At 40.9% G+C, this 22,753-nt stretch overlaps 1 protein-coding gene across 1 annotated transcript in view; it reads left to right on the top strand.

Moving 5' to 3' along the window:
* The first annotated feature begins 242 nt into the window (after positions 1–242).
* The window catches only part of sipa1l1 (signal-induced proliferation-associated 1 like 1), an 83,402-nt gene continuing 60,891 nt past the window's right edge, over positions 243–22,753 (top strand). The window contains exon 1 of the mRNA XM_072685616.1: positions 243–484. The gene's annotated coding sequence lies outside the window, so the exon portion shown is untranslated. The remainder of the gene's footprint in view (positions 485–22,753) is intronic.

Below are 22,753 nucleotides of genomic sequence, written 5' to 3'. Positions count from 1 at the left end.
TAGTTCACCAGACTAACCTGTCAAATCCAAGAGTGCATGTATATTCAGGACATACGGTTTAATCAAGCTGTTGTTGCTCCGATTGAATCGGTCAGTGGAACCAAATCAGTGCTTCGGTTTTCTCCTCGCTCGGCTTTCCCGTTTCCCTTCAGACGTATCGCGAGATTTGTGGGAGAGCCGTTGGTGGCTGGCTTTCCGTGACGTCACCGGCAGCTTCAACTTTGTATGAAGTTGGAAGTTGAGCAGTTTGTGAGGGAGAGGGGGAAGAGAGCGGCGCCGCGGAGGGAGAGAGAGGCGCGGTGTAACTTTAAAATACTTTCAGAAAAAACACAAGCAGAGCCCCCACAGGGGGCAAATAGGAGCTCCCGTGCGTGTTCCCGACTGTCCGGAGCCGTTTATCCGTCGGAGAAGCCCTCGTGTGGAGTTTTTGGGCGAGATTGTGCTCGGGTAGGGGGAGACACTCCAGCGGGAAGGAGCTGGGAAGGTGAGTCCACAACACGGCTCTGATTTAACGGTCTCTCTGTTAACATTCACTACTCTCTGTCCTGCAAACGTGTCGTTATCAGCGTCGTTTGAGGGGAACTGGATTTTTTTTAGTGTAAGTGCAAGTGCATCTGCCGCTGCTAGCCCATCGCCACAGATAGCTCAGCTAAGTGCTGCTGAGACGGAGAGCGGCCAGGCAGCGGTTAGCAGGCGAGAGTTACAGGTGGCAGCGATGCTGCTGGCTTTCCCTGAATGTGTTTGTTATTAATTAGCCGGGGTTCAGCCACGTTCATCGCTGCACTGTCGTCGAGGGTAGTGTAGAGGTCTGCCTCATGGGAAAACCTGGGATAAGCGAGGTAGCCCAAGATGTTTACGGTCAAGACAAGAGCGAGCCGAGGATCCTCTGCTTTCGGAGCTGCTCCAGCTGTGGAGAGGAGAGCAGCAGCAGCAGCAGTAGGAGCTTTGTCCATGGCGAGGTAGCTAGCTAATGTTATTTCGCTGGTTAACTAAAGCTAATAGCAGATATTTTTACGAGTAGTTAGCACTAAATATCTAAGGTGGGACTGGCAAATATTTTTAAACGATCACCAACCGCATGTACACGATTAATGTTGCCCGCCCGGACAAATGCATAATTGGCTAGTATGGTCAGTTTATTGACCAATGGATCGGACTAATTTGCCCTTAGCACCCATTTTTTGAAATAACCTACATTCAACATCTATATTTGTAGTAATAATACAAAAAACACTGTTTTGGGCTTTGATTCATCTATAAATCATTACATTATTATAGCTGCATATGTATATACATGCATGAATTCATATACCTGCATTATATAGCTTTTTTTGTATTATATAGTTTTATTGTTGTTATAGTTTTGGCACTATATACGCATGGCAGCTACTCTTATAAAGCCGCTTTCTCTCTGTATATGGGAGTGAGCTGAAGTAGTGAGCTCATCAGAAACTTAATCATTCACCTGCTGAAGTGAATCCTCTGTCTGAACTATGCACTTTGCTTCATTTGAGCTGCTGCTGCTGGAGGAGGAGGAGGAGGTGGTGGTGGTGATGATGGTGGTGTTAGACTGACTGGTGACAATTCCTGCAGTCCTCCGAGAGCTTCACTGATTTGCCGGCTTATTTGCATCTCTTTGCTTTGTCTTCGTTGGGTGCGTGGGTGGCTGTTCGCCGTGTAGTGGTCAGCACACTAGTGTGGTTTAAAGGGGGGGGGTGAATTTGGAGAGCTGCCCCCCGATTGGAGTGGTGACTTGTGCTCTTTTGTATCTTTTAAAAGGATAAAAATCGTGTTCTGTTCAGTTAAAATATTAGAGAAAATTTCATCAAACGGCTAGTCTGACAGCTGCTCTTCACCGAGCGCCAACAACTTTTACCAGAGCTGTCATGGTTGCTGTTGGATTACCTTTGATTAGTGTTGTTGGCAACAGAGCTCTAAGAAAGCAGCATGTTATGGATGTGCCTTTATTGATTTTTATGTTGCTTTAGTTGTAGCTTTGTGGTAAGAGTGAACGTATTTGGGTTGTAGCTGTTCTCTGATCCAGTGACGGTAGTCGGTCTATATGCTTCTGTTCAGGGACAGTATTTGGTCATTTGGGCAGTGTGTGCTCAGGTCCACATTTAGTATTTGGTCTGTAGCTAGGCTCTGGCTGAGTCACAGTATTTTCTCTAAATACCAATATTTGGTCTGTATGCTTTGGCCTACTCACAGTATTTGGGTTAAATGGCAGGATTTGGTCTGTATTTGTTGACCCACTGACAGTATTTGGGTTAAATGGCAGGATTTGGTCTGTATTCGTTGACCCTCTCACAGTATTTGGTTTAAATGGCTGGATTTGGTCTGTATTCGTTGACCCTCACACAGTATTTGGTTTAAATGGCAGGATTTGGTCTGTATTCGTTGACCCTCACACAGTATTTGGGTTAAATGGCAGGATTTGGTCTGTATTCGTTGACCCACTGACAGTATTTGGGTTAAATGGCAGGATTTGGTCTGTATTCGTTGACCCGCTCACAGTATTTGGGTTAAATGGCAGGATTTGGTCTGTATTCGTTGACCCTCACAGTATTTGGGTAAAAATGGCAGGATTTGGTCTGTATTCGTTGACCCGCTCACAGTATTTGGGTTAAATGGCAGGATTTGGTCTGTATTCGTTGACCCTCTCACAGTATTTGGGTTAAATGGCAGGATTTGGTCTGTATTTGTTGACCCACTGACAGTATTTGGGTTAAATGGCAGGATTTGGTCTGTATTCGTTGACCCTCTCACAGTATTTGGTTTAAATGGCTGGATTTGGTCTGTATTCGTTGACCCTCACACAGTATTTGGTTTAAATGGCAGGATTTGGTCTGTATTCGTTGACCCTCACACAGTATTTGGGTTAAATGGCAGGATTTGGTCTGTATTCGTTGACCCACTGACAGTATTTGGGTTAAATGGCAGGATTTGGTCTGTATTCGTTGACCCGCTCACAGTATTTGGGTTAAATGGCAGGATTTGGTCTGTATTCGTTGACCCTCACAGTATTTGGGTAAAAATGGCAGGATTTGGTCTGTATTCGTTGACCCGCTCACAGTATTTGGGTTAAATGGCAGGATTTGGTCTGTATTCGTTGACCCTCACAGTATTTGGGTAAAAATGGCAGGATTTGGTCTGTATTCGTTGACCCTCTCACAGTATTTGGGTTAAATGGCAGGATTTGGTCTGTATTCGTTGACCCTCACAGTATTTGGGTAAAAATGGCAGGATTTGGTCTGTATTCGTTGACCCGCTCACAGTATTTGGGTTAAATGGCAGGATTTGGTCTGTATTCGTTGACCCTCACAGTATTTGGGTAAAAATGGCAGGATTTGGTCTGTATTCGTTGACCCTCTCACAGTATTTGGGTTAAATGGCTGGATTTGGTCTGTATTCGTTGACCCTCACACAGTATTTGGGTTAAATGGCAGGATTTGGTCTGTATTCGTTGACCCTCACACAGTATTTGGGTTAAATGGCAGCATTTGGTCTGTATTCGTTGACCCTCACACAGTATTTGGGTTAAATGGCAGCATTTGGTCTGTATTCGTTGACCCTCTCACAGTATTTGGGTTAAATGGCAGCATTTAGTCTGTATTCGTTGACCCGCTCACAGTATTTGGGTTAAATGGCAGGATTTGGTCTGTATTCGTTGACCCTCACAGTATTTGGGTTAAATGGCAGGATTTGGTCTGTATTCGTTGACCCGCTCACAGTATTTGGTTTAAATGGCAGGATTTGGTCTGTATTCGTTGACCTTCTCACAGTATTTGGGTTAAATGGCAGCATTTGGTCTGTATTCGTTGACCCTCACACAGTATTTGGGTAAAAATGGCAGGATTTGGTCTGTATTCGTTGACCCTCACACAGTATTTGGGTTAAATGGCAGCATTTGGTCTGTATTCGTTGACCCTCACACAGTATTTGGGTTAAATGGCAGGATTTGGTCTGTATTCGTTGACCCTCACACAGTATTTGGTTTAAATGGCAGGATTTGGTCTGTATTCGTTGACCCTCACACAGTATTTGGTTTAAATGGCAGGATTTGGTCTGTATGCTCTGGCCTACTCTCAGTATTTGGTATTGGCTGTGAGTGTTTGTGTGGTCTGTATGCTCCGGTCCAGCGACAGTATTTGGTCTGTATGCTTTGGTCTGACATAGCTGAATGGTTGTACAACGAGTGTAGGGTGTGTTTAAACAAATCTGTCCAAAATGCAAGGGCAATGAATGGTTCTGGCAAGGGCAATGAATGTGTGGCTTAACTGTAATTGATTCTAATTACAATTTAATGCCTGGCTGTTTGACATTGTTTGAAATAATTCCACTTGATTCGATTTATTAAGCCGCAAATTGATTCAGTACACTCCTTAACAAACACAGAAATGCAGCTAATGAATTAATCACCCAAAGAGAATTAAGACTGTTCGAATAACTTATGTGGGCGGTGAATGGAAGTTATCTGTGGCTGTTCGGTTGAGTGTAGCAGATGTTTTGAAGTTTTTACGTTTGCACTTTGATTGCTGTTAGGTGGTTTGGGGTGTAAGTGTCTGTGTGACTGATTGACACTAGTGCTGCAGCTCGCAGCACATGGTGCTTTTCTGGGGTCCAGAATACAGAGTGTCTTTATGTGAAGCTGACATCAATGTTGCAGTGGGTGATGTGTTTTATTGCATTTCTTTAAAACATGATTCAATTGTTTCAGTATGGTTTTACTTAACCGCTGCAAAGTCTTGAGGACTGAACGTGCGCTAAAGGACTGCTGGCGTAAAATTGGAAGAAATTTGCAGGCTTTTCATAGCTTTGATTAAATTAATGAGGCTTTTACACGACTAACTCAATTGATGCCGTTAAATTGGCCAGACATTTATAGGCTTCTCTTTGCTTGGATTCAATTAATGAGCCTTTACATTACTAAAGCATACACCTCATAAACTTCTAGTTTCAGCTCACCACAAAGTACTTGTAGCGTTTATTTAACTAATCATTTGGAGGGGACAGATGAAACAATCATGTTAAGATATCTTTCTCAAGACTGCCACACAGTGTCTTTCACATCAGCCACATTTTGCTTGTGTATTTTCTTCAATCCATCTAAGAATGCCAAGGATGCGACATTGCCTCCAGATAACTGCATTTTCTGTATTAAGTAGCCTGTTGAGAGCGAGTGTGTAGGTGGACACGCACACGTTGTGCAACATGTAGAGAAGGAAATGAGAGGGGGGAAAAAACAGCCTGGGCGGGTGATTGGCAGGAGAAGGATTATCACAAGCTTTTCACAAGTAGAGTGAATGCTGAAATCTATAAGTGTTCATGGATTAAGTGGAAGTGTCGCATAACAAGTGTGTAATATATCTTGGACGTCAGCAGTGTGTATATGTGGGTTTGGCCTACTCAACACAAGCAAGTTTGATTTGTGTAAAATTCTCTATAAACTCTTTCCTTGTAGTTTTCTTAACAGGTTTACTGCTGCAGTATACACAAACTACCTTATTTTGATTGTATCAAAATCTTATATTATTATTATTATTATGATTACAGTAGGACTTGTAGAATATCAACTTCAACTTCACTAATAATGAAAATATAATGTTCGAAAGCTGTCTGAAAAGCTGATGATTATCCTATATAGCCTTCGGATCTGGCACGCTAGCCACAAGCTAACATACTACACACAGTACAAACAGTACAACACGTTGGCTCCACCACCAACAATGATAGGTTCCTTCCAGCTTAGCTTTATTTCCCTAAATATCAAACAAATCTAACGTCTTTGTCCTTCCACTGACTGTCACTGATGCCCTTCTCTTCCATTGTTTCCATTGGTGTTGGCTGATGAAAGCATTAAAAGCACATGCGTACAGGCGAAAGGACACGTTCATATTCACACAAATCAGATGCATATCCAATCTAGGGCCAAATTTGATTGGGAAAGATTAGATTTGACATGTCCATGTCCCTGAGAAAATCAGGACAAAAAAACAAAAAAACAAATCAGATTTAAGCCTCTTCAGCCTGGCAGTGTGAACTTGCATATCATGCATATCAATAAATTCTGCAACATTATAAACTAAATCTAAGTTTATCAGAGATTTCAACAGAACTTCCTGTTTCATTAGAGGGACATAATTAGTTATGTTCTACAGCATCAAACCTTTTGCAACAGTGTCTCTAAGTATCAGAATTTGTTTTATAACCATATTGCTCACTGCTGTCGGCTGTTAGGAAGTATTACCTTTACCTTATTACTTGTGTGCTAACTAGTAACTAGAGTGCTTATATTAAACATATCTGTCAAATCTTTCTAATAACCCAGATGCTCTTATACAACCTGAACATCTGTGGTGGTATGTTTTCTGCAGTGGAGTCAGATTCATTATCTCAGTCCTTTCTGTTGGTCATTACCTCACACCTCCCAGGTGTGTGCTGCTTCGGGGTGGATGTCATATGAGGAGAGAATGAAGTTAGCACGGAAGGCAGTGCTGGAATCCACCAGTGTTGTAATTTAATAGGCTAGCGTGGGCAGCGCTTCCTTCACTCTCACCTCTGCAAAACGAAAAGACCTAATTCAATTGTTTCGAGTCAATCAGTATTGATTTAGTGGGTTTATATCTAGACTGTGTGTGTCTTGATACAAATAAGCGTAGGGTCTAACTTCAAGTATTTGTAGAGCACAGCATCTTGCATGGAGAGACAAACACTGCTTAAGAAAGCTTAAGGATTTAAAGCCTAGTGTTGGCTACAAATTATGCGTGATGTGGAGCTATAATGTAAACATTGGTAATTTAGTATAACCCAGAATCAGATCTGCATGATTTTTGCACCTGTGCCATGCTTCCATACTGCTTTACAAAGCAGTTCTGAAAATTAGTTCTGAAAAAATGCATTTGGTTTGATTACATTTATTTATGTCAGCTGTACACTGTAAACATCTTGTCACAATAGTCCTTAGTCCTTACTTCTGTTATGATAATAAGAAAGAAAGATTGGCTTTGGTCAGATTTCATTTCATATATTTGTTTATTTGACAAGTATAATGCTCATTAATGAACAAAGAAATTACTGCAAATGAGCCAGAGATGGCCTTAAAGGCTAATTTCTGTCTGCAGTCCCTGGTCAGTTCTTTAAATGGCAACTGAAAATATTATAATAAAAAGACAAAATCTCATGCAGACAGTATTAACAGAGACAAAACATATATAAACAAACCAAACAGTACAAGGAAAGCAACAGAAATGGACAGAGGACACTTCATGTTCTAATGTAAACACATTGTATATGTACACTTCAGCTGGTCAGTAAAAGAACAATATTCTGTTCTAATATTGCACTCATATTCAGATGATCAGGCAGTCAGATATTTCAAACCAATACTTAATGTAGTCTAATGTAGTCACCTAACTCCAGAAGAGTGGAGCTGGGGCTACTGTGCCAGAATATCTGCTTGTCATTCTCTTTTACTGCATTTGTAGTAAAATATCATTACTGTTTTATTGGTTTACGTCCTAATTAAATTGGAAACAAGGTAGCCAAACCTCTGCATGTAGTTGTGGATGAACTGTCCTGAATACAAGCAGACCTGTGTACACCTCCCACTGTTCCTGCTTAAGTGTGCTAAGCAGTATAAGTAAATCTGTGTAAATTATGCTAGTGCCCAAAAATGAAAAGAAATGCTTTTTTGCTTCATGGTACAAAAAAAAAACCTTCTTGCTTCAGATTTAGTCCAACTTTGCTTACTGTTATCTACCATTTGAACCATCCATTACCTTATCTGCAGACATTTAGCATCAAGTTGAAGCACGCAGCATTATCCTCCCAAAAAACAGGTTTTATGACATCCTGTATCTATTTTTATCATCTCTGGGATGACGGGAAGACATTAGTCTGAAGCTGTGTATGCCAAGTGTGATAGATAAACAGCATGGGCTTTGAATTCTAATGGTTGCGTAATTTGTACCAGGGGAACAAGCCTAACGTTTCAAGCAATGTAAAAACCACCCGCCGATAACCATAATGTAAATTAGAAGTCTATCTTAAGTCATTGCACTTCTGTACAGCTTTTTTTTTCCTGTGTTTTTTTTTTTTTTTTTTTTTTTTTTTTTTTTTCATGCAGCTTTTTTAGTGTAAATGCGTATCTGGGGGAAAAACAAGTCTGACAGTTGCAGTGTTAATTTTTTTCTGGAATTTCAAGAAATAAACTAACACTAATTTGTGTTCTCATCTCTTCTAATCTCTTTATTCAAGAGAAGCTGACACTGACCCATCGCATGACAAAGAAACAGTGAAGATTTGGAATATCTGTATTATTGGTGAAATTCTCACCAACTGTCTTGCCATCTGCCTAGCAAAGCATGTGATGCTTTCCACAGGCAGAAATTGTGAGCTCCTTGCTGAAGAGAAGAAGGATGTTAACATGGTTCCCAAAGGCTGAAATTAGTAATGAATGCGCCCGTCTAACCCATGGACTCAATAATTACAGTCCTGTCTCCTGCACCGTTTTGGGTACCATCTTATTGCAAGCTTATTTCAAGCAGCACCCTCAGATATATTCAGCCATTAGTCAAGACCTCCGTCATTTGATAATTCCGAAATGATTGCTGCGGAGGTGATGGTTGGTTGGTTTCTCCATGGGTATTTGTTCTTTTTAATTTATTCTGTATCAGTCAGCAGACTGTATTTCTAAACATGGTTTGAATATTAACATGGCTGTAATGGTATCAGTATGTGTATCTATTAGGGATTTAACAGTAACTACAATTATAGCTTTTAAATTATTTGAGGTTTTTGTTTGTTTTTTTCCCAGGGAATCAATAATTACATTGTGATATTATGTAATCTCAGACAATCATAGAAACATGTATTTCTAAACAAAACATTGCAGTAGCTGTGCAACTATAAGCTATAAATTAATTTAAGAATGTGTAGGATTAACCCAGCTTAGTTTTAACAGTTTTTTTTTTTTTTTAAATGTAGGCAAATTCAGTCTCCGACACAGTATTAAAATAATTGAATTTTTATGTTCCAATATAATAATTTCTCATTCCCAAAACTACCCCGCATGACTGTATCTATGCTGATTGGGTGAGTGCTAGCACGTGCTTCTTCTGAATTACATGAAGCCAGCCACTACGTCTTTCCCACCTTACCCACCCAAAGAAAGCGAGGCCAATTATCAACTCTGGGGTACCCGGCCAGGGATGACTGTGTCCTCGCCGGGGCACTGTGTCCTCGTCCTCATAGCAGCAACAATTAGATGGCTGAGCCCTTGTGATTTGCAGTTATTAAAAATAAGCACATGAACATTGTAATGGCACTTTTGCGGATAGAAATTCACTTCAGTGTTAAGTACCTGCTCAAACCAGTAATTCAAATACAAATGATGTGATTGACTACTCACCATAGGAAAGTAGAGACCAGTGAAACTGTGAAATCTGCCAGCTACTGCTTCTATAATAGTGAAGTTTGCTCATCACCGCCTGGTCAAAATGTTAATCTACTCCTTTTCCTACATCTTCACCATGCTTTTGAGCTTCAAAAGCATATGAACAAGCTTTTAATGGTTTAATGTACTAATATCACAGCAATTACTGTCAAAAAGGTCCTTTTATGTTCTAGTTATTGACCTTATGACCTAAACCTACCCAGGTACTGCTAGTATTGCTCAGCGAAATGATTTGTTAAGGCTCCTTTTGTCAATGCCAATATAGTGTCCATTATAGACTGTAGTATCCATTACTAATAGTGGCTAGTGTTGGCTTTCTCTCCTGAGGTGGAATGTGTTGGATATATTGGTGTTGACACATTGTCTGGAGGATCCGTCTTAATGAGGCCTTCCCTCGCTTCGCTCACCTGATGAAATCACTCAACTTCACCGAAAATGTAACCTACACACATCTGTCACACTTACAAGAATTTTTAGCTATGGCAGTCATTTCTGGTTTCCACTGATACAGGGCTTTCTATATATATATATATATATATGTCTATATCTCTATATCTCTCTTAATGTGTGTGTGTGTGTGTGTGTGTGTGTGTGTGTGTGTGTGTGTGTGTGTGTGTGTGTAACAAGTTCTGTGGGCTAGTTGTGTTCCCAACACACTTTACATGAAATCCCCTTTAAACTGGTTTAAGCAGGACTTTATCCAGGTAACCAACAACACCCATTCATTGCTGTGCTTGACTTGTGCAAGATATTAAGTCATCCCATCACTGATTCATTGTGCTGTCAGACAAAAGGTACTTTTAAAAGCATGTTTCCCTTGTTTTATACTGGTTGGGGAAGTATTTTTATTGTGTGTGTGCTTTTATTGTATTTGGGGAAATGAAGAGCAGCACAGGGCATCACATGGGCATGTTTGCTGTAGTCAAGTGCAGTAACTTGATGATAACTCGTGCAATCACAAGAAATCGTAGTTGAAGCACAAACTACATTGCCTGATACTAAATGACTTCTGTTGTGAATTGCTTTAAAAAATGTTGTGGTGGTTAAGTGATCTGTGCATGTATGAGCTCTGCACAGTTGATAAGTGGTGGCAGTGGTGGCAGTGGTGGCAGTGGTGGCAGTGGTGGCAGTGGTGGCAGTGGTGGCAGTGGTGGCAGTGGTGGCAGTGGTGGCTCAGCGGTTAGAGCGCCGGGATATCGATAACAGGGTTGTGGGTTCGATTCCCGGGCTCGGCAAGCTGCCACTGTTGGGCCCTTGAGCAAGGCCCTTTACCCTCTCTGCTCCCCGGGCGCTGGAGTTGGCTGCCCACCGCTCTGGGTGTGTGTGTGTGTACTCACTGCCCCTAACACATGTGTGTGTGTGAGTGTGTGTTCACTACCAGATGGGTTAAATGCGGAGGACACATTTCGCTGTACAGTCCACGCTGTACAGTGACGAATACGTGCACCAAAATAACACCAAAATAAAAAAATAAGAGTCAATAATGTCAGCACTGGGAGTGACTGATGGTTTAACTTGGTTTAACAATGTTTACAAAGGCCTCTTCTATTTGAAACTTTTCAGCTGGATCTGGGTTTCCATGGAAGGGGTTGAATACTGTGTGTGCATGTATTGGCTGTTATCTTTTGATATGCTGATATCAGCAGAACATTTGGCTGACTCTAGGCTGACCCAAGCTCTTCCGGTCAACCTGCCAGGAAATATCCTAACAAGGTGTTTTAGTTTTTTTTAGTTTGTTTACTCATTTCACAAATTTGATTATGTGTATGAAAAGTGATGTCTAAATAATGATGATTTTATTTATTTATTTATTAATTATTATTATTTTTTTGGATGACTTGCATTTGTAGGAGTGCAAGGAGTGTTGAATGCATTTGGTGAAAGTCTAATATTCACATTCTATTTAGATTTACATTTATATGTGGCAGTCTGTATTGCATGTTTAAATGACTGCAGTATAAACCAGAAGTGGTTGACAGTGAAGGGGGCGTAATTACCCAAGAAGCATCCTAACACTATGATTATTGTTCTCTAGTACAGCCATGATCGCTCAGGCCTCGAGTTGTTGCTGAAGTAGTAGTTGTAGCAGGATGATTCACCAAATGTTTGTGTAATATTATATATTTGGGGACACTGAAGGTAAATGTCTTCCAAATATTATTTTTTCTTGAATATAAGCACAATAGAGTTTATAATGATATATTCTTTTTTTAATTTAATCATCTCAAAAGTAACTTCGCATTTCATTTCATTGATTGATTTCATTGATTAAATATGAAGTGTTTTTCAGTTAGATCAGTTAATTCCATGGCAAACATATGTGTTATTATTTATTTATCTTTTTTTGTATTGGAATATATATATATATATATATATATATATAATTATATTTATTATATTTTTAGATTTAGCACCCAGTGTAATGCGTCTTACTCTTCAATTTGATAATTTTCACTTAAATTGATGAAGAAAAAACAATAATTTATACGACTTCATCCTATGAAGTATTTTAAGTATTATACTTCTGAGAATTTCTGATTACTTAATTAATAATCGATGACTTTATTACTGATTGATAGTGACTATGCACATTACAGGCCAATGCTGCCAACTTATAACTAAATATATGCACATTATCTGTATCCCATATGTTATACTTCCTTTAGGCAGTGTTGTAGGTGTGGCACCAGGCTCGGGGTTAGGTCCAGCAGGCAGGAGCCAGAGAGAGCGAGCGGGTGCACAATGGAGATGAGGTCATCCTTTGAGCTGTGGTAAAATCCAGCAAACACAGGAACAAGCCAATGTGCATGCGCCACTACACACTGCATACCCTGCCACACTTGCTGTGTGTCAGTATAAACAATGACTCTGAGAAACAGGTTAGTGATTGTTTGAACAGACAGGACCAAATGTGTGTACCATTAGTCACACAGTTCTGCTAGATTAAACTGGATAGTAAGTCATGGTCTGTAAACGAACTGTAACTTTGCATTGCCAGTCCCAAATGGCTTATTTGGACATCTGTCCTACACTTTATCTGAACCTGTTTACTGTTAGTTTCAGTTCTTTTCGTAAGGGGAGAGGCTGCTGGGGTTATTGGTAATTTAGGATATCAGTATTTACCCAGTAAATTACATTGTCAGGGGATTACCTATTTAAGTTTGCATTATGAAGTAAATGAACCCATATTTCTCATATATCACAGACAGAATTGGGCTTTTTTGGCTCCAGAGGAGCCCTACACAGTATTGTAAATGTTAATCAGAAACAGACCACCTTTCCAGAAAGGAATGTCACTATTTATGAATGACAGACTGTTCCTTCAACAAATTATATACTTTACAGTCACCCAAGTTTTTATCATCAGTGTAAGCCATTGGTTTGGAGAGTTAACTGCAGTTACGGAGGTCCTTTTGGAAGCTGACCAAGAACAACTCTTATTAAAGTGATCCAGTATCAATCCACTTAGCCACCTGCTGAAAGAAGGCTTGGTGGTCTGAGTCTAACCTTTTTAAGAAGTGTAATTCTAAATGCACACTCAAATTACATGAAGATCTTCCCTGGAATGTCTAGTCTTGCTCCTGCTATTATACATTTCATTCATTTTGCCATAGCCAAGGGTTTAAGTGATCCTGCTCTGAAAATCAGGCAATAGGTCTGCTGCTTTCACAGCTGTATTAACTTTGGAGCTGCAAGAAATTGATCTGAAAATTGCGCTGCCTTTTTGTTTGTATATGTGTGGGGATTGACTTCTAATGAAAGTTAAGGTTCACATTAACAATTCTATGCTATCGTTCTTATCGGTCGGTTTACAAGTTTATCACACAGTCTAAATGACGGTTGGAGATTTCAAACTGTGAGAAAAAATAAAAAATACAATGAGAGGTGTTCTGTTGCAACAGAAGCCATGTCCTTTACACGTTACAACATACTTTCCCTTATCTTGAACAACCCCCCGGGAGCTTGCATTCCTCATTGACTTGTCGAGCTGCTGAACTATTGACAGCTCTGCTTTTCAGTGCACATGACCCATCACAGAAGTGGCCACAGTTCCAAGTTTCTGAGTGATTTCGAACATGCGTGAAGCGACCAGGCATCCAAGAAGCCTCAAGAGTTGAGGTGGGATATAGTTGGTGAGATGTATCATATAATATTTCTCCTTATAATTTCTGCATAGCACGTAAATATACTGGCATTAGGCATGGTGCTTATAGGTTCATGGTTTTCTGCTCCAGAGAGTCATAATTTATTGGCAGTGCTTCTCTACAGGGAGTATACAAGCTGCGTGTGTGCTTTTGCACATCTGTGTTATCAATGGGGGCAGCTTTTACAGCTGAATGCATGCATTAGAAGTAGTGTCTACAAACATTTGGACATGAACAGTTAATTTTCTTTTTTTTCAGGTGAAGATTATTTAAGCCTGAGACAGATCTTGAAGATCTGGTTTGCTTTGTGTTGAACTGTATGCAGAAATTAAGCTTGGTTTTAGCAAATAACGACTGTGTGTGTGTGTAAGTGTGTGTGTGTAAGTGTGTGTGTGTAAGTGTGTGTGTGTAAGTGTGTGTGTGTAAGTGTGTAAGTGTGTGTGTAAGTGTGTGTGTAAGTGTGTGTGTAAGTGTGTGTGTGTAAGTGTGTGTGTGTGTGTAAGTCCAAATGCTGAACCGTGTGATGCCTCTTTCAAAGTTTGGATGATTTTAAGCAGCCTTCTTCCAAGAGTGAGGCGTGGTGTCAAGTGGGTGACTTACAGTAAGGCTCATATCTTGTGAAGGACACAAGATGTGATCCTATTAATGTGTGTGTTGTTTTTTCACTTGAAAAGGCAAGTTATGCAACGGCTCATTATGGGGACGTTTTAGAGTTTGGTTTATGCTTCTGGTGGGCAACGACTAAATTTATTTTCAGCAGAGTAATTGCTGTTCGCAGCTCTTCTGCTTGGCAGAAGTTGGTCTTAGCAGGAAGGAAAATGAGTGTAGTTATGAGTTAATTAAGCAGACTGTATGCTGAGACGTTCTGTAAGATGGCAGAAAACAGCCTTTTGTTTCACGTAGCTGTTGAATGAGAAGTCTGAGCGGTGATTGACATTGTCATTTGCTTACCTCTCTGTGGGGAGGGGGGATTGCTGTGGTAACCACTGAACACTCCTGTGGTTTTGTTCTTTTCCTGACTGAGTGAGTGGGGAGCGGAGAATGAGGGGCTTTTTGTGTTGTTCCGACGCTGTGGTTGCTGTAAGTCGCAAACCACGTAGACCAGTAAAAAAATTCTTTCAGAAGCACAGTCCAGACGTGTGTAAAATGGGAAGACACCAGTATGTCTTTCTACAGATTTATGGAGTAGTACGAGTCTGTTGGGTCTGAAATCTAACTTCCGTTCATTGTCCTGCAGATATCTGTGGGATCCATACAGGTGAAGTAAGAACCACATGCAATGTGTTTTCTTTGTTGCCATAGAGTAAGACATGCTATGACCTCACTGGATGTCCATGGTATTTAGAGGGCCTTGCGCAATTACTCTAACATCACTACTTGTCACAATAGGCTACCACAGTTAGAGCTGTATGCACATACATATAGTGTAATTAAGCACACCTTCTTTATGGCGACACAGCGGCACCTGTGTGTCCGTGTAAGACTGTATATCCTATATTAAACCCCAACTTCTAATCTGATGGATATGTGGCTTGAAATATACCTTAAGCTATAGTATTTACATAGTAATTACATAGTAATTTCCTCCCTAAGCCAATTTTGTATTTAGATAAAAATTTTAATCTGTTGAATTGTAAAACAGTTTTAGCACTTCTTATCAAAATTACAAAATTTTAATATTTTTGCTGTGGTCAGTTCAGCTGCTGCATCGCCCCCTCGGGTTCACCTTAGTCATAGACTCAGGACTAGAATACTAGGCTAACCTTTCCAGGTAGTACTTGGTAATGCATCATAGTGCAGGACTTTTGTAATGCTTCTCGCAAAATGTGGATCATATGATTGGCTGAACTATCTGCTGCTTATCGATCGCATATTGACAAAATGACAAAACTTCAATAAGCCGGAGCTCTAACCACTGAACCACCACTGCCCCATAAACGTGTTCAAGTCCAGTGTTAAGAGCATGAGCTCTGCTTTGTGCTATAGCTCCTCTTTGGCTGCAGTGCTACCTGGCACCACAGACCTTTTGGCTAGTTCACTTTGCCCATGTATGATGCCTGTTCTTACATGCATTGTTGAGCATCTTTTCAACCTTAAAGTGCCAAAAGATGTCAATTGCACCAGGAGAGTTAAGATGCTCTTGGTGACTGGAACAGTGTAGGGGAAAAATGATAGTTGGCACACCGGGCACAAAGGAATTATGCATCATTTAAAAACTGGCATGCCAAAGTTCCTTTTTAGGAAATGTGTTAGCAGGAAGCGAGGTGATTTCATCTCACGCAAATGCATAACTCTACACCTTTAGTTGAACCTCACCTAACAACCAGGACCATTTTTGGGCAGAGGAGCAGGAGTACTGCTGGAAGACCACACAGGCGGATCTGGGCCTCCGTGATGAATGGACAGCCCGAGCTGGAGTGAAATAACAACCGAGAGAACTGTCTGCTCACCCTTCTCCAATGTAACTTCCACTGTTGCGGTCACAGCATAGGCATCTGTCTTGCTTAGACGGTATCTCCAGTTGAAGGAGGGCCTCTTCTTTCTTGTGGTTGTGTTCTCTTTCTAGGTTCTGAAGTGCTTTGGGATCTGTTCGCCACAGGGAAGAATGGAGACGAGCCCCAGCCCCCGCAGTTAATTGTTTTGTTTTGTAAGGAGTGGCCCAGATGTCTGTAGTCAGGCAACGGCTTGACCCTTTCTTTGGAATTTGGCTGCATGGGTGAAGGCATCCGAGAGGAAGCTTAGCAGCGGGCCTTTCTTTCAGTGGCTGCTTTTTGTGCTAGCGAGTTTGGGGGCAGCAAAGCTGCACATCTGTCAAAGTGTCACATGGCTTGTGCCCCATGGACCTGCACAGGTCTTAGAAGGATTACCCAAGTACCTATGTTTCTCACGATCATTAAACATTGACTTCAATCTGACTTTATTAGGTCACACATCAAATTCTGCAAACCTTTTTTTTTTTTTTTTACTTTTCTGTGCTGCATTGCATATGTATATTCAAAAACTTGGTCCCAGATAGTCAGATGTTTTATTGTACCCTAATGCCTGGATCAGGATCACAGAATCACAGAAGAGCTTGTTTTCAATTTTGGTCACTTGATTCAGTCAAGCCAAGTTATTTGGTGCATTCATTGAAAGGCTTTGGAGTAAAGACCTTAAAAAGCAGTGGCTTTTGTTCGTTTAAGAGCAAAACGTGTTCAGTGCTTGTGTAAGCTTAGTGAGTAGTAGGCTGAGACACTCAAGCTGGGTGGCATAATGATAGAACTGGAACATATTAGTGTCATACTGAGAGCCCCCCCGAGTGGGCCTACATGACGTATAGCGGTATGAGTGTTAATGTGAGAGCAGGGACACTCTGGACAGTGTTTTGTGGCATTGAATTGATGCCGCCAGGGCAGAAGTTAGAGATTGGATGCTAGTGCGTTGCCCGTGATGTTACTCCTTTAGCTCGCCTTGCTCATAAACGAGGCACCAAGGGTACAATAAGAAGGGTGAGAAGGGTTGTTTTCGTTTTAATGGCTTATGTGAGGTAAGAAGAGTGATTTAGGGTTTTCATTAGTAAGACTTCTCATCTTTTGGGGGGGTCCTCATGGGTCTATAGCATGCTGTTATGGTAACTTGGTAGCAGTAGATCAGCTTAAGAGAGAACTCTCAATCTTTCACTCCTGACTGTAACCCTTACCATGAAGCTCTTCCCATTCAATTTCCTGCCCGTTAGAGAGTGACATTTAAACAGGACTCTCTTGGGACAGACGCCATTCACACTGGGACGTTGGATGAGGGCGTATATACAAGTACAGCAGTGGAAGTTTACAGAGCAAGCAATATGGCAATACATTTTTAATGAATTTTAATGAAATGTTAACTACGGAACATCACTGGTTGTTTGTTATAGTTTAGACTTTTTTTGTTGTGTTTTGTTGCACATAAAGCTCTTATGCAAAAAGACAACAATAATTAGGCAGCTATTGATGAATGTTTTTTCTGAATGAATTAAATAGAGCAACTGCGATTAATACAGCCTCCATGTTCTAACTTACTTTACATCAGTGTGAAGGTTACAGTGTTTATATCTGGAAATATGTAGAAATAGGAATATAACCACATTTTCACTGTTTGTGTGGATTGTATCACTTTTTCATGTCAGTATTTCATAACAATGTTTTTATTTTTTATTTTTAAAGCTTGTTTGTTTTCCCAAAGGACTTGTTTTGCAGGAAAGATGGTTTACTGCAAGCTGTCAGCTTAAAGGTGTTTAGTCAAGAGTGAGTCCCCATAGGTTTAAAACTGTTGACATGCTTATACAGCTTTTTTCCATCTATGAACTGTATTTGTGTTAAAAGACAAATTGCATAACCAAGAACCAAAGGATTGAATAAATGCAGTGACTGTACACAGCCAGCCAGCGTCAAAATGTAGTTTTAGTGAGTTTTAAAGACCCGCAGGAGTAGAACTAAGCCTACAAAGAAGTTTGGAAATGTAAATCTTGTTGGAATTTGTGTTCGGAAACTGCATCCCTTTGCCCAAACAGTGATCTCTCTGGCAGCATCATTTCATGACTCACAATCTCTGAGGAGATGAGCGGAGGCCTCTGCGGTAGCCATTCCCTTGCTGGCTGTCCATTTCATCTTCTGTGGATTGCGATGATCTATTCACGACTGGCCAGATGTTTTGTTGTATTGAGCACTCATGCACTCGGTCCAGCTATTTCTTTATCTGTTAGTTTAGGAACTGTGTGGATTTCTCTTGATCCCTGGACAGGATTGCATACTAATTACTAATATTTACTAGATTTTGGGCATGTAGTATAGATAAGTGTCAAAGTTAAGTGTCATTTTCCAATATACATTTAACCGTCAATTTGAGTGTGGTTATGGTGGACACGATTATCCTACAATGTGGAAAGGAAAGGGAGGAATTGCAGGAACAAGTAGAAATAAGAAAAAATGGAGGATAATAATGCAAGAGCAACAGTGACCGCATGGATTCCAGAGACACATATTGGTAAGGTTTCTTTGGCCTTAGACCTGCTGGAGATTAAATCAGCCTTTTTATGTTTGTCAAGATCTGCATTAGTAGTCATTTCTGTGTAATAAAGTCTGCACCACTGTGGTCAATAGTCAATTCTTTAGGAGTAGAGAAACGTTTGGCACCTCGTACTGAGCTTGATATAGCTTCCCTGAAGGCTTACATCCACATAGATGCTAAGTCCACAGCACGCCTGTGTGTGTCTGTGTGTGAGTTTTTCTGCAGGCTTATGAAAATGTTGACTTTGTGCTCTTTAGTTGAGTCAAGCCTTCATATAAGTCTGGTTTGATCTGGTTACGCAGATTTAATATGCTATTAAAAATGTGTTGATTTCACACAGGGAATGCGATTCCCTTCCCTTCTCTGGCATATTACAACCTTTAGCTTAACCCCCCACCTAAGGCAAGAAGTATATAAAGGTGTTAATTACTGTCAGTTTTCCTTTGACCCTGAAGGAAATTTTTTTTTTTGTTTTTTTTTTACTTTTCATTACTCCGTGTACTCGAGGGTTTTAACACCTCACAAAGCAGAATTAGATTTTGAGAATTTCTGAGGTCACTATGTGATCAAGAATAGTCTGGTTAATCAAAAACCTTGTGGTGTCACGATCATATGTTTCTTGAGATCTTGAGCTGAAGTGTAAGTGGTCAGTAATTGTATTGCTGTCCTCACCAGAATATGCCAGTTTATATGGTTCTTTGTTACTGAGGATAAAAAATTAAAGCAGTTTTGTGTGGGTTTGGGTTTGTGGGTATTTTTATAAATTGGGGAAGCAAACATTTTGAAACATCATTGCAAATTCCTCCATAGGCAAACCTTTTTATGTTGAATGTAGCCTACTCCAGTAATTCTCAAACCGGTTGCCAGTTGGAGCAAAATCTGGACCATCTGGGGGTCCCTGAGGACCAGTTTGAGAACCACTGGCCTACTCTACAGTCGTTTATAGAAATGCACCAGCGGCTGAGCCATAGGTTGAAACCAGCAGAATTTTGATCATGCTAACTTTAATGAAGAGTGAGTGTTCATATCATTTAGCAGAATTGGTCTCTGATGTAGACATGGGTGTTCTTGTACCGTGATTATTTTCTGAGCACTTACTGGACATACTGACCCACTGCGTGTTTAACTACATGGACTGACTAAACGCCTTGTAGTCAAAACCCTATGCTGAGTTTTTCCTCTTTCAACGAAATGTACTAGTAGTCCCAAATTTGAAGATGTGTGTCAAAATGTCTCAAAATGTCTTGGTCATATGTTAATGTCTTTAAATACCATACTGAATATTTTGCTGTATCAACACACCTGCTCTGATGTAAAACATTGTGGATACAATGTAAATACTGGCATAAAGTTCAACTAAACATAAAGAGCATGTTAGCCAGTGCTGCTAGACACGGGGCACCTTTTTTTTCCGGCATGAAAACTGTTTGTGTTGTGTAGTGTGGCAGTACTTCATCAACACTGCACTGAATGAACACGTGCACGTATGCTAAGCTGGTGGTTGAATGATCATGGATGTGCTGTGTTTGTGGTTAAAAAGTAGCTTGCTCCTTATAGAGGCTCACGCAGCAACAGAACCCCTCCTACTCCTAGAGCTACAAGAGTCTTTCATACTGTCTAATGGAAAAGGGCTAGGGTACAGATGTGTTAGGGCTAGGGTGTTCTACATTTGGATTAGTACCCATAAAGCACCGTACTTTACTGTCCTGTGGAAATCTGCAATAAATGGTACACCTCTAATTGTGACTTCTGTCTAGATACGCATTGCAGAGAACGTTTAAACATTTTGGAACAAATTTGCCGACAGTGACCTAATTCCACAGTCAACCTGCATCCCTACAGATAACTAAACAGATTTACAGTGTCTTTGTTCTAAACTGAGATGTGTCTAGTTTTCGCTTGTTTTTTTTTCTCCATGACACCGCATGAGCTGGCTTTGCTTTGTATTTTGTGGCAAGTTCAACCAATTCTCCCTGGTTCTTCATGCAGTAGTTTTGACTTCTTAATGTTTCCGTCTTACTTCTGTGATCCAAAGGAATTAGCAGCAGAATTAAATGAGTCATCTGTCGCATGCACGTGGCAGGCAGTCCTGCAGGTTCTTGCACTGAGCCAAGTGCAGACTCCCCACTGCTGCTGTTTGGGTAGCAGCTTTGTATGTGCACACCTGGAGTTAGCTCACCATAAAGATTCACAGAACCCTTACATTTTACTGAACCTTGGTAAATTAGGTAATTGATTGCCTTTGTTTCCTGTTCTAGCACGGTGTGCTGTTTGGTTGCTTGTTAAGCCTTCTGTTTCTGAAAGGGTTCTTCCCTGGGGGTGACTTTCTCCTGGCTGTCGTGAACGGCACATTTGTGCGTGCATGTGGGTTTGTAAGTGATTATTTGACAGGTTTCTTGGATCTGGTAGGAATGTGTGACCACTTTTTGTATTTTGTATTTGATCACTTGTAGTCTTCCATCAAAATTTGACAGCCTTTGCTGTCTTTAAAGCATCTTTCTGATTTTTTTTTTTTTATTATATCATTTTGCACCTACCTTATGACTTGCGCTGGATTTGAGTAAAAGAAGATGCAGCAATAAACACAGATGAGCCAAAACATGGCCACTTGCCTAATGTGTGTTTGCTCCTCTGTTTGCCACCAGAAAAGGCCCCGTGCCCTTGAGCTGCATGAACTCTACAGGATTGCGCTCTGCGATATCTGGCACCAACACGTCAGCAGCAGATTCTTTAAGTCCTCTAAGTTGTGAAGTAGAGTCTCCGACTTGTGTTTCCAGCACATCCCACAGCTGCTTGATTTGAGATCTGGGGAATTTGGATGGCAGTTACGCAGCAGGGGTGTATTTGCTCTGTGCGTTGCAACACACCTTTTTAACCGACATTAAACATTTCTGTTGGTTCTTTTGTTGGCCTTGCACATGAATTAACTTTGGGCGCCCAGCACCCTATTGTTGGTTCCTGGTCTGTGTTTCTTGGAACACAGTAATTAGGTAGGCCTGCTCACTGCTGCTCAGGAGCAATTCCACAAGCTCTGCCGGTTTGGAGATGCTCCAAGCCAGTCATCTGGCCGTTACAATTTGGCTCTTGTTAGAGTCACTCTGATCTTCTCGTCTGACCATTTCAAGATCCAACTTAAGTTACCGTCCAGCATCTCAGTAAGCATCCCAGACGTCACATGCACTGTTACAAGACAATCAACATTATTCACTTAATCTGTTGGTGGATTTAATAAAGGGCTCTTTAGGTGGAGTATCAACAGTAGCTCTCTGCTTGTGTGATTCCTAACCAAGAACTCCTAAACTTTTAAAAAGCTGTTCTTGTGGAACGGTTCTTAGATTTGATTTGACATTTATGTGCTGGCTGGAGAATGACTTGCAAGTGCAATCCATACCGCAGAGAAGAGCCATGATGAGAATGGCCACTAAAACAGATGATGCAAAGAGCCAAAAATCACAAATCCTGTTGGTTCCTGAACGCTATCCAATCGCTGAAATCAATCCACAGCTGTAGGAATTCCACTTTTTTTCCCCCCTGTTTTTCGGAGAGAAATGGAAGCGATGCTGTGAAAGCAGCTGTAGGGTAGTGTGGTTTTGGCCGAAGGAGTACTATGGTTTTAACAGGAGTCTTCCAACCCCCTCCGCCATCTCTGTTCCAGAGGAATGCAGACGGATCTTTCTCATGGTAATCTGTCTCCTGTGTGACGGGCAGTGCTGGAGTTATGCTCCCGGTCCCACGCTGACCCTTTCCTGGCCATGACTGGGCATGGTTTCAGGAGCTTACCAAAACACAGGGGCTTCAGTTTAGGTTAAAAATTCACCTGGCATCGGTTTTGATGGATTGTGGTTGATGCAGACACTATAGCAGTGTTCACAGTGGCTTTTATTAGTCTAAAAGATTCTAATGAAGTGGAACAGAATTTGGGGTTTCCTGGGAGCGTCTTCCTTTCTGGCTCAGGAACAGCTTGGACATGCAGTGTTATTCTCTTGATGGATTGTGCATTACATATGCAGATGTAGAAACCAAGCTTAAGGAGGACACTTTGTTTTTGGATAATGTTTAGCTACCCAAGTTAAGCCAGTGCCAACAAACTCTAAGGCCTCAAGACATCCCTTTCCCCTTGGAGTGC

This window comes from Salminus brasiliensis, chromosome 1 (genome assembly GCF_030463535.1).
Source record: "Salminus brasiliensis chromosome 1, fSalBra1.hap2, whole genome shotgun sequence".
Classification (NCBI taxonomy): Eukaryota; Metazoa; Chordata; class Actinopteri; order Characiformes; family Bryconidae; genus Salminus; species Salminus brasiliensis.
The sequence above is the reverse complement of the archived record's forward strand: the minus strand, read 5'-3'. Positions and strand labels throughout refer to the sequence as shown.